General features: G+C 36.8%; 1 protein-coding gene across 9 annotated transcripts in view; it reads left to right on the top strand.

Moving 5' to 3' along the window:
* Positions 1–13,560, top strand: part of DENND1A (DENN domain containing 1A) — a 535,076-nt gene that overhangs the window by 152,695 nt on the left and 368,821 nt on the right. The window lies entirely within an intron of this gene.

Raw genomic sequence — 13,560 nt, 5'->3', positions numbered from 1 at the left:
TAGAGTGCCTACTGTTTTTAGGGGGTAGATTCAAGGTAGCAGGGTAGCCTGGTTTTGGTGCTTTTGTTTTGTCACGTATTAGGATTATGTGTGATAAATTTGCCTCTAGAATTTCAGACTGATCCTAGGAAGAATTCTGAAAAATCTTTTCTTTCTAAGCCCACACTGTTCTACAGCAAAATTTAGAGAAGTCACAAAGGTAAGAGAAATTTATCAAGTAAAGATGAAGAGATAACCAGAAACAGTTTCTGAATATTTATGTTCTAAAATGTACGGAAAATATGGAAACTCTTTAAATGGTGATGAAGGGATTTTAAATAAGTAATTACTTTTATTTCTGTTGTGAAAGCTGTATTGAGACTTTCCATTTTCAAAACCTCAGAATTTAGTAATGGGTCCCACTGTCCTTGTAAATTAGCCTTTTTGGTTGCATGTAGTACTTTTTATTATTGTGTTAACTTTCATTTTAAAAATACTTATATGCAGTAGAGTTAAGATTCCTCTAGCTACCATAATTTCAAACTGTCTAACTTTGGTCAGTTTCAGATTTCAAATGTGATATAACATGAAGCCCAGACTTTGAACTATGTATGTATATGTCTGTGTGTGTGTGTGTGTATGTGTGTGTGGGTAGAAATGGAAAGGATAATTAAGTTTGTTTTTAAATAAAATTTAGCTTACCAAAAATCATTTACTTTCATATCAACCTTGTGAAATATATAATATTGTTTCACATTGCTTTTATCCCTGGAATATTTTTATGTAATATTTTATACTTTTATTTATATAATATTCTAAGTATTATTAAATATTAGATATTTATATAATATTTTAAATATCTAGTCTGCTTGTCTAGTAAATGCTGACCCAACTCTCAAAAGTCAGCTGAAATGTCACCAGCTCTGAGGAGTCTTTTAATTTTATTTATTTATTTATTTATTTATTTATTTATTTATTTATTTATTTATTTATTTATTTATGGCTGTGTTGGGTCTTCGTTTCTGTGCAAGGGCCTTCTCTAGTTGCGGCAAGCGGGGGCCACTCTTCATCGCGGTGCGCGGGCCTCTCACTGTCGCGGCGTCTCTTGTTGCGGAGCACAGGCTCCAGACGCGCAGGCTCAGTAGTTGTGGCTCACGGGCCTAGTTGCTCCGCGGCATGTGGGATCTTCCCAGACCAGGGCTCGAACCCGTGTCCCCTGCATTGGCAGGCAGATTCTCAACCACTGCGCCACCAGGGAAGCCCTCTGAGGAGTCTTTGATATCCCCTGGGTAGACCTGACAGTGCCTGACTTTTTTCCTTGACCGTGCTTTCAGAAAACTTAAGACCCTTTATTACACATACTCGTTTATGTATCCTTTCTCTCTCCCAGGCAGAAAGTCAGGGATTCTTGCCTGCTACATGTCCACATCTGTAGGACCTGGTACTGTACATGGATGCTAATAGGCCAAATATTTGATATATAATAATAAACAACCAAATAGTGTTCACACTGTGACCTTTGGGCTCAGAATTTGAACAAAGTAGGACAAACCAAAACATACATTTATTAAATCTCACCTTGCCTAACAGAGAGGAATTTAAGATTCTTATATTTGAATATATTTCAAACATGATGCCTCGTTAGTAACATCTAGTTTTAGAAGTATCAGCAGTAATTGATAAGAACATTATTTTTATTAGAGAGCTCTTCCAACCTGCCAGATACTTATCATTCCTAGAGATCTAAACCCCTGGTAAATTGAGAAATATTTTTGCATTTTTAAAATGTATCTGTTATAATAAACAGATTTAATGGCAGCTAAAATACTTTTCATTATTCACTTATTTCTTAACAAATATCATCCCCCCTAAAAATTTTAAGTGCCTTGTTTTGGGTATGTTTGGCCCAAAGAAAAGTAGAAGGCAAGTATCCCCATGTTATATGAGATTTGGCTTTGGAAATGTTACTTTGGGCAAAGGCTTTAGTTTTTCAGCATCATTTTTTTTCATCTGTAAAACAAGGAAGTAATGCGGATTTTGTAGAATTTGTAGGAGAATTAGGCATGATGTGTACACAATATCTGAATTAGTCTAGTTTAATAAATGTTTTCTAGTGTAGCGTGAGGAAAATGAAGCAAAGAGAAGATTTTGCTGTTTCCATGTAATTGTTGATGTCTAGTATTGCACTAAGCCCTAGAATGTAGATAACTCCTTAATGTGGATAAAGAGCCTGGAGTCAAGTGATAAAAACTAACTCTTCTAACACCACTCCCCAGTTTCCCATTACAAGGCAGATGGAACATCTCTTTGTTCTTTCAGTACCCTTCAGACAAGCCATGGTTTTCCCTCTCTCTAAGACTAATGACCATAGCATCCAATCCAGGACACTTGTGAGAGCAAAAGGGGGCACCATGATTACACGGAGATAATGAGCATAACCAGGATGTTCTGGGCAAGCTGGCACGTAACGTTACCCTAACCTAAGACCTTCTGATACAACAACAAAAATCTTTTACTCCACTGCTGCAATTGGAAAGCAAGGTGGGAAGAGCTTGAGCTCCCAGGAGAATGAGGTTGGGTTTGAATCTTAGCTTTTCCATCACTATCTGTTTCCAATTAGGCAAGCTACTTCACCATTCTACCTGAAAGTAATTTTACTTGGCTTTCAAGGCCTCAGTTCATGTGTAAGAGGGTGATAATATCAACATCAGATTACTGGTAGGATCACTGAGTATATGTAAAGCTTCTAGCACAGGATGTGACACTTATTAGCTGCTTTGTCAGTCTCCTTCCACTTGTCACTTAACCCCCTCCAGAGAGCAGATGACCATTGGTATTTGGGAAACAAAATACAGGCTGAAACAGAAGAAACTTAGGTAAATCAATTGGATACCCTAAATTGTATACATAATTCTTAGCTTTTAAGTCATAAATGGTAAACCCTTGACAGGAACAACTAATATTACGTTTATACAGACTTTAATAGTTTTCTCTATTCCTTTCATTTTCTACATCAAGAATAAATATTGATTCTCTGACAAACTCAATTCTCCTTTGGTCCATGTGGTCTCACTGCTTTCCTATGAAGATTAAACAAGAAGACATGTAGACTGTTAGGTTCTGAAGAGAGATTTAAGCTGGTCCTATTCAAATCTATTACAGTTCCTATGTTGCTGTCTTCAACCACAACCCCTCTCCCTGCTGCCAGGGTTATTATTAAGGCTCCTGTGTGAGGCTCCTCTTCCATCTCAGTGGCCTGACAGGCATCCAGTTGTGTGTCTGTCCCTTCCTGTGGAAATGGAGGGTCTTGAGATCTATGGACAGTCTGATGATAGGAATGACGGCAATAGGAGTAGCATGGGAATTCAGGAGACAAGAGAAGCTCAGTGAGAATAGCTTCTGAATCCCCCTGGAATCTAGAAGACTTGGGAGTAGATAGAGGGTTAGGAAATGACATGCAAGTGGGATGCAAAAGATTCAAACCCTCCTAGTGACTTCCAGTGCACAAGAATCAAGTCCAGACTCCTTAACATGCCCTCTAAGGCCCCACGTGATTTGGCCTCTGTCAACCTGTCTAACCCCATCTTCTGCCACTCTCTCCCTTGCCTCCTCTGATCCAACATGCCAGGCTTATTTTAATTCTTTGAATGTGCCAAGGGCTGTTGTTCAGTGGCCCTGGCTCATGCTGTTATTTATTTATTTATTTTTGGCCTTCCTCTCCCTATCCCTCTTGCAATCTTTGGCTGCTAAACACCTGCTCATTCCTCAAGTCTCAGCTCAAAAAGTTGCTTCCTGAGATGCCTTTCTTGACCCTTCCATCTAAATTCAGGCCCCTGTCATTTTTTCTTAGAGCACTTTCTTCTGTTCTTTCACAGCTTCTGTCACAGTTCCAACAATGTATTAGCGTATTCCTTTGCATAGCATCTGTCTTTCCAACTAGATCAAAAGCTCCATGCAGACAGGGTCTTTAGCACGTTGTCTGGTACTAAATATATTATCTTGCCTAGGGAAATATATCAGTTTTCTTTTCTAAGATAACTTGGAAATATTCTTGATTTCTGGGGCTCCCTTGTCTCCTTTCTTGTTAATTGACACGTGGGAAGGTTTCTTCAGAGTTATTTTGAAATTCAACAACCACAGCAAATATTTGAATCAAAGTCACATGAATGGATCATCTGTCCCCCAGCAAGTGTTAGTAGTGAGATTCTTTCTTGTTCTGATGGGGTGAAAGGGATTAGCAGGCAGCAGCTTACCAGGACCTAGATGGTACGTCTGGATTTTCGACATGTTGTGCTTGAAGTACCTATGGGACATGGGGCAGAACTGTCAAAAGACAGTTGGAATGGGCGCCTGGAGCTGGAGAGGTAGTTTATAAATGAAGATTTGAATTTGATTCATTTACACAGTGATGGTAATTGAAATTAAAGTATAAGTAGACTATGTTAATGGAGGAGGATACAGAGAGAGAAGAAGGAAGATAAATTCCTGGGAACACATATAAGGGAAAGGAGTTGGGGGGTGGTAGAAATTGAGAACTGAGAGAGGCAGGAAGAGGCCCTTCTACATCTAACAGAACGTTGGGTGTACATATAACATATTTGAGTGAATATGGCGAGGAAAGCACCAGAAAAAGCTTTCTTCTCTTTTAATATTGCTTTTTAAAATATGGTAAACAATGGAATCACTTTGCTGTACAGCAGAAATTAACACAACATTGTAAATCAACTATACTTCAGTAAAATAAATTTTTAAAATATTATAAACAAAATAACTCTCAAATTGAAGAGCTCTTCGGAATCCAGAGAGCATGACTTATCTGTCAAGAAAACTCCTGGACCTAAACTGTAGTAGTGAACTGTTAATATAAGAAGGAATTGTTTCTCTGAAGAGTCCATGCCACAAAACAGCTGTGAACTCTGAGTAGTGGAAATATGTTTTCTTTTTAATTCTTTGTATTTTTTTGTATTTTAAGTAATTTTTCCAAAAGGGAGTATGTTTGTATGCAGTAGACATTTGGCCATTTAGCAATAATCATGTGTGAATTGTTGGATTGCCAGAGAACCAACATGATTGGCATTGGCATTTTACCTTTCAGGAATTTCTAAATTTGAGTTTTGGGGTGTTCGTGAGTTTGTTTGGGTAATGCTGTGTGACCAGCTCCTTGACACTCTAGATCAGAGTTTGGGGCTGGTTTTTTGTGGCCTTTGAGCTAAGATGATTTTTATCTTTTTTGAAGAGTTGGAAAAAAAAAACCCCAGAAGAATCTGTGACAGAGACCATAAGTGGCCTACAAAGCCTAAAATATTTACTACCTGACCCTTTATAGAAAAAGTTTGCTGAGTCTTTCTTTAGTTTGTAAGTTGTATATGAAATAAACCAAAAATTTCATAAGAAAACCTCAAATGATGACTGCAGTTCCAGAATGTCATACATGTCTTAAGGCTTTTCTTTTAAATAGTGACTTAGCTGTTAAATTATGAGAGCACATTTTCTTTGGTGATATATGAACTTGATTGATTGAAGACTGCCTTATGTGACTTGACAGTATGGTCAGAGGCCGTCTGTACTGTATGGTTTATCATAGAATAGTTCTGGAAAATGTTTAAACCTATTTCGGTTGTGTTTAGTTTATCCCAGGCAGCCTCAGGTAAACACTAGCATTGACGTGTTGGAGCAAGATATGTAAAGTGAAATAAAACATATTTGTGGAATTGAATTATTTTCTTTGTATTTTGCTGGCCCTCTGAAGAGACATTTTCTAGTTGCAAAAGAGTAAAATCTTTGAGTATTAGATTTTAGAAAACTATTTGAATTGTATACTTTTTTATATCAATAGTGTTTCATATCACTTGCCTTCTGTCTTTGTAATGAGATGTCGTCGATCTGTTCTGTTCTGAGTATAAATTTCCTCAGTTCTTGAATCCTCCTGATATTGTTCCATCAGAATTTGCAAGTTGTGGGAAATAAAAGTTGATTATGAAACAGTTCTGTAATTGGAAATGACTGTGTACCAAGGCCCTGTCTAATCAATTGCTAAATAATTCCCTCTCAAAAGCGGATTTGATATTTACATTTTGATTTTCATATTCTGCTCACAGTGTTTGTTGACAGTGTCTGACATCCCCTGCCACTGGATAAATAAAGCCTGTTATTTCCTTTTTAACATTTTAGGTGATTACTCTCATACAAGAGCTAAGAAGCAGAAGGTTAAGTATATTATCAAACTATCATCCTGTCTATTTGAAGAAGCTGGGAATCTTGATTAATATGCCTTGTTAACTGATGATTTCAGTTCCATACTGGTAGTGCTAGAATAATTTGTATAAACCAAGCAGTACAGATTCCTTATTTTAGCACTAAGACTTACAAAGGCTTCTTTTAGCAGCCTTTAATTTTGTACCTTTGTATGTGACATAGCCTGTGGCTGTGATAGCTACTGTGAATCTCCAGTTGTTTGGGGATGAAAGGAGGAGGCAGCTGGAAACTCGGTAGCTGCATCTAGCTGTCTACCTAGAGAAGGCCTTGATTTCAAGTTTATCTAAACAAGCTCGACTAATCCCAACTATCTAGGGGGATCCACTGTCAAAACAAGCAGCGTGGCCCTGAGGCAAACACAGCTATACAGAAATGAAGGCTGGGGCTTCCAATACTCCGATGACTGCATACTGGAGGCTTTTTTCCCCCCTGAAAGAGGGTAAGAGAGGTAGAATTTGCATAATGCCTTTTCATTGGAAACTTTTGGAAGGCTGACAGACCTCCAGCTTATAGATCTGTAGCCACAATACATAGTCTATAGGAGAATCCTTGAATGACCTAACCATATTGAAAGAAAATATAAAAGCGTCCAAGTATAGCCAAGTGAGAGAGGAAAAGAGGCTGATGCATTGTCTAACATCTGCTGTACTTCTCGTTAGTTTTGTTCTTTGCTATTCTGTGTGGACTTTGGAGAAGCCTAAGACAGCCTAACATGAATCCTATAATCTTCCTTCTGAATATTTATGTAGCGTGCCAGCTTCTAAGCTGTCCTTTGCGTTTTCCTACTTCCCCCTCATTTTCATGCTCTCAAATGAGGCCAACATTTCAAAAGCTAAATAAATGTTTGTGAATGTTTATAAAAGATTTGCATAAATTTGTCCTTGTCTGACAAAGATCACTTTTTTCTTATGCCAGTTCTGAAAAAAAATTTTTTAAGGTTTTGGTGCTTGTCTTGACAACAAAGTCCTGCATCCCAGAACAATGATTGCTGATTAAGTGGGTATGCAATTGTGATTGAATAGGCTTTCAAGATACTGGGTAAAAAGGCCTATCATCTGAAGGCTGAATTATAGAATTTAGAAAATGTTATCAGAAGTACACATTTAAATCTATTTTTTTGGTACCATATCATTAGGTTAGACAAAGGGTTCTTACAAGTTAAAGTATAACTACCCATGGTTTTAAAAATCCACTGTATAAAATTTAATAGTTAGAATGTTTCAGTAACTCAGAATATCACTTTTCTTTCCTATGGTTGAACATATTTAAAAATAACTGTTAGACCTTTAGGGGCTTTTGGGAAACTGTAAGGCTACCAGTTGTACATGTTAATATGGTTATTGGGATGGTAATCAAAGGAAATATACCAGGCAGTCCTTTAAGATATCTGAATGTACAATCATACCTTGAGAAAATATAAACTACATGGAATATGTGTTAAGGCTTAATTATAGGACACACACACACACACACACACACACACATACACATGCACAGAGCCCAGATACTCATGCCACCGATGTGTTTGCTGAATTCATTTATTTTTTAAAATTAGAATGGATTTTGTGGGGTGGCAAGGGATGTTGTGGGTAGAGGTGCTAATTTAGTTCAGAGATATTCGAAGATTGGCAGGAGAGAGAGGTAACAGCCAGTTCTGTTAGTCCTTTGGTTGTATTGGTTTAGAGGTTTAAGTTGTCATTAAGGCACAAACTAGAGCCACTTCTCTGACACAGTTTTTATCACATCTGCTAGGCTTGTGTCCCAAGAGGAGACGTGGAGAGCAGTGAATTCAGCATGGGCCCATTATCGACTGCTTTTTCGCGTGTTGTAAAAGGAGTGAGACCTCAGGGAGGCTTGGAGCCTCCTCCCGTGTAATGTCCAAGTCAGATTTGAAGGACTGGTGGCAGGAAAGCTTTGGCCTTGGGGTGTGAATTCTAAGAAATAGAAGCACAATTAAGTTTAAAAAATTCAAGGACTTTGAGCTTGATAATGAAAGATTTTTTCTAGACAAATGTAAGTAAAAAAGTTGCCCATCTGTGCACATTTTTGTGTGCATTTAAAATATTTAAAAGCTGACAGGTTTTAATATGCTTATAAAATAGTATTTCTATTAGTGCTCTTTTTTTTTTTTTTTTTTAATAGTATCTTCCTGAGGGCAAGTTGCTTCTTCAGTGAAATCATGTTTGCAGTTTCACTGTTGGGACTCTATTCCTTTGGTATGTGCTGACTTGTGCGTCCCCCACCAACCATTCCTCCCCCCCCGCCCCCGCATTTTCCCCAACCTTTCTTTCTTTTAGATAAATTCATAACATAAATGTTCAGATAATAGGATTTCAAATGTCTAAGGAAATGAACAAAGCAAAATATTGTAGAGTAATACTATTAAGTGCAAGGAATTATATTACCGATACCACTGAATGCTAATTGCTAGAGATTCAAACCAAATCATTTATTCATTTTGGAAGTATTTGAAACAGTATCACAAAGTTTATTGGTGTTTAACATTGACCTTATAAATATAGCTCTCTCATTTTCAAACCTTTTGCTGTAAGGTTTAAAGTTAATAAAATGAAATCAGAGAATATAGGATGTTATATAATATCGTAATTTGGGGACAACTTTAAGTAATTTTTGAAGAAAGGGAAGGATACAAAAGGATAAAGTGATTGTGTTAAATTAAAAAAATTTTTTTATAAGATTCAGTATTTTTACTTTAGACTTCAAAGGTCATGAAGATTTACACTTAAAAGTAGTTCTAGAGGTGGCTCTTCTACTGTTGTAAGCATTCCACCTATATACTTAGTGTCCTTGATAACTTAGATATAAAGTTTACATGATACATGGTATAGAAAATGGTGAATTTCTATATTTTATTGTAATTTAATTTTTGAATTACAACATTGACTATGCATATTAGATATTACACAAGTTAGCATAATGATAACATATGCATGACTCAAAATTAAAGTTTATAAAAAGTGAACTGAGAGTAAATATTGAAGTATACCAAAGACAAGAAGCAGACTCTGTAGCATTTGAGCAGCGTTGTTAGAAATTTGACCCGGCTTTTATGTTCGGATGTTGAAAGGCCTTTCTGTAAAATCCGTTATTCAAAGCCTTTTCTCACTGGAAAAAAATAAAAGTTTGGTTGTAACTATAGTATGGATCTTGGGTTTAATTTGACATTTATAGGGAAGGAGAAAAATTGTATTTCCTGTTTTCGTATTTAGGAAATTTCTGATCAACATTGTTGAACTTGGTGCTAATTAAGCTTCTAAGAACTTCTTACCATTCTGTTTTACTCTTCTTAATCATAAGCATTAAAACCTCTGTTAGCTTTCACTTGGAGTCCCTGGTTTTAACTTGAAATGGCTTAAGGTAGAAATTTTGTTAGCTTTTTTTGTATGTTTAGATTTTGTGTGTGTTCTGTTTTTAACTTTCAGCTTGAGTTTTGAGATCATCAATCCAAGCCTTTTCTTTCAAGTCAGTTGCACTGATCTCACTTGCAGGACTTAGAGGGTCAGCATTTAGCTCATGCTATTAAAAAATTTTTTTAAACATAGAAATAGAGTATTTTAGGAATTTGGGCTCCACTGATCTTTTCATCACACATCTACATTGTGAAATGAACAAATAAATTAGATATGAGAGACTCAGGAAGTGCTCTCCTACTGTCTTCCTGCTTCTTCCTCCTTCACTCCTTTTTGGACAAAGGTGAATTATCGACCGCTATACCAGCAATCTCCAAAGAGGGTGATTGTTGCTTTACATATTTTAAAATACATTAATTTATTCAAGCAGTCTCTTTGCTCTATTTAAATATTTTCCTGCACACATTTTCTTTTTCCTTTTGAACTACTGAGAACGTGCCTCATCTCCCAACACTCTATAACCCCAGTGGACCTTATAATCAGCCTGCACTTTTGTCTTTCAGATGGCATTTATTTGTGGGGTGCGTATGTCTGTGTTTGACTGTCATTTGTTTTCATCTGCCAAATACAACTAATTTTTGTTTATGGGTTTCAATGAAGTAATGAAAACAAAGTATTTGACATTTGAACTGATGGCTGTTGCAGGATCTCATACACCTTCCCACCCCGCACTCCAAATTCAGGGGGAATTGGTTTAGCCTCTCATTATTAATAATCCTTGTTAACTACATCAAATTTAGTCTTCGAAGTTTTGCCTCCAGATAGGATTCTATTATGGATAATATTATAAATGTAAAATTTTACCAGGTTTTTAAGGGAATAGCTCGGTTTCATCAGAACATAATCGACTTTGTCCAGATTGGAATAAGTTCCCTTGATGGGTCTTCTGACTGCATGAGAATTCAAATTGGGTGAAATGAATCCAAAGAAGACTGAGATGAATCTTGAATTCATTTCTGATTTTCACTTGCAAATGAATCCAGTGTTAGGGTTGTTGATTTCATATTTTGGTTCACACTCTGAGATTTGGTATCTCCTTGTGGGCAGAGCTTTGTAGATGTTGTTGCTTTTCTACTGCATTGTGCGATCTGCTGCTTAATATACCCATAACTGAAAGGTTAGTGCAACTGCCTGCCCTCCACGCTCGCCCCCTGCCCCTTCTGCTCTTACTTATTCCCACATGAAGTATTGTATATTGTGTTGGGAAGAAAAGCCCTTTTGGAAATTGCCTATTTCATAAATTGTCTGGTGACACAAAGGGGTTGAATGCTGTATTCTTGTCTCATTTATTTTGAAAACTTTGCTACTGAACTCACCTTAATCAATGAGCTCAGTGTTGTCTCCAATAAGTTATGTGTTGGATATATTGATTGGGAGGGATTTTAGAAAACCCGTCTGGGGTTTATAATGTCAGCAGTGTTTTGATTATGAAAAGAGTTGGAACCTGGGGACATGGAACCAGGTGGCAAATGTCCTAAAGCCAGTGGTGACATGGTGGACTGGTTCCCTCCTGGGATCTAGTTCATGCCCTGCACTTTAACTGTGGTGACTGGCTACTATAGATGCACTTTTTGCTCATTAAAATGTTAAAAAATCAAACTGTACATAAAAAGATTTGTGAAAATATAAACTTGGGAATTGATCTGGAGAGCTGGCGCAATCTTCCCCACCCCCTGCCTTAGCAACGAGGTCATTTACATTTCATCAGCTGTATTGCATCTCCAAGATCCGATTTATGATTTACGTGGCCGTTGAGGTTGTACTGAGGCTGGTTGTCTGAAAGAGCTTGTGTAGGCGAGGGAGGGAGGGAGGGAGAAAGAGAGAGAGAGAGAGAGAGAGAGAGAGAGAGAGAGAGAGAAGAAAACAGGAGAATTACTTTCTACAAAGAAAGTTCCCTAGCCAAAGACACAGGTTCAAGAGAGAAAAATGGGTTGGTAACTGGCTAGTGACTGTTTTCCCAGTAAAGTTAATATTGAAAGACTGTGGGACACTCTGCTATAAGCATGATGCTCAAAATATGTTTAAATCAGGGTTTTAAAGTCCCCTCTCTCAGAGAGTGGTACTTTTCATACTGAAGTAATTGTGTTTTTCTTTGGAAAGAGAGGATAAGGTAGTTAGTTACCTGTTTATATATAGGGAAAACATCAGTATTAAGAAAAATTGGTTTATTTCAGCAGTTTTTATTTACAGGAAACATTACTTGTTTTCCCCTCCCTGTTCCTGTCCTCCCCTTCCCAAACTGAGAAGTTTGATTTTTCAGTTCTGATTGAGATAATGTGTGAATTTGCCTAACACAGAGCAATGCTCATTTTTGTTTTCTCCTCTGACAGCACACTACCGTGCTGTTTGACTTAAATTGGAATATCAAACTCTTGTAATATCACAAACGTGAAGAAACATATTGTAATGCACAAACATGTGCCTACATTTGCCTATGTTCCCTTCCCTCCTCCCCTCCCCCTGCCCCATTGCTTAATTAGACTTATCACTGCTTTCTTGGGTAAAAAGGAAAGCTCTTGGGAGGTGGGTTATACTCAGCCTACATTGGGTATTTTGATATTTGTTCTAATATTATCTGACAGACAAGTTCATGGTTCCTTATTACTCTTGACATTAGAAAGTGGTAAGTAGTTTCTGTATTGTAGTGAGTAATAAGTTGGGCATATTAGATTTCTCTGACTCTGCTGTAGCCATGGGGGTCCTTTCTTTCAAAAATCTTGAGGGCTTTTGTCAGCTCAACTCCAGCATAGAGTAGAGGAGTACGTCTGCATCTGTAACTTTTGAAGGGTAAAGGATAAATGTCTTTGTAGCTGGTGTTCGCAATGAGTGAGCACTGGGGACTGAGTTTTAAAGAATGCTTGGTACATAAACTAAAGTCAAGCAATGCTTTGTGGTATTTGAAACTTGATGTGAAAGGAATTTGTAAGGAATTTCTTTTTGTGTGTAAATCCTAAGAGTTTTGTTTATGGGGGTTATAATATATTTTATAATTAAAACTGCAGACATTAAAATGAATGTGTTGTATGATCTCTTTGCCAATATTTGCCTGATAATAACATTATGCATTGAAAAATTGCTATTGTTCTTCTGATTCCCCATTACCTATTGCAATTTATTTTACTATGAGTTTTAAAACAGTATGTGTATGGTCTTATGAATATGCCACATTATGAAATTAACTAATGTATCAATAATGCCTCAGGATATGCTGAAGTATTCGTACCCACCCTTTTTCATTTTTCACTTTTCTATTCCTTTACTGTATCATGACATGCCTTAACAGTGCTGTGATATACGTCCAGCCCAAAATGATATTAAAAAAATAGGATATGCTCAATTGAATTATGTAAGCAGAACATGCTCTGGCAGAGAAAGTCAATGTGCTTTCTGCTTCATTGAGTGGGTTATTAGATTGATGTGGTTTATTTCTTGAGTGATAGAACTGGTTTTAAAAATAAATGAAGCGAGAAGCATCAATTCCGTTAGCATTGATAATTCATTATTATTGGTTAGAAAAGTGCTACATTTGTAAACTGATCTTTAATTTATCACTTGGATTAGGATTTGCTATGGGCAGGTTTGTTTTAATTTGAAGCAGCTTCTCAATGACTGAAAAATGTGTTCTTCATTTTGTCTTGAAGTTGGATTTTAAATAGTTAAAAAGCAAATCAAATGCATGAAAGGAATACTTTTTTAAAATTTATAACATTGGTCTATGAACTTATGATAAGCACCAACTGTGGTCTGTCCAAGTTTGCAGTTAAAATTAAGTCAAGTTAGAGAAAATTCTATGAAGGAAGTAATGATTAATTACTTGGGTCTGTGTGTTGCTGTTTGTATATATTCTGTGTACGTGAAATGTATCTATTGAGAAAAGTCACACACCACTGTATGT

This window comes from Balaenoptera musculus, chromosome 6 (genome assembly GCF_009873245.2).
Source record: "Balaenoptera musculus isolate JJ_BM4_2016_0621 chromosome 6, mBalMus1.pri.v3, whole genome shotgun sequence".
In the NCBI taxonomy this organism is placed as follows: Eukaryota; Metazoa; Chordata; class Mammalia; order Artiodactyla; family Balaenopteridae; genus Balaenoptera; species Balaenoptera musculus.
This window is presented reverse-complemented; position numbering and strand designations above follow the sequence as displayed.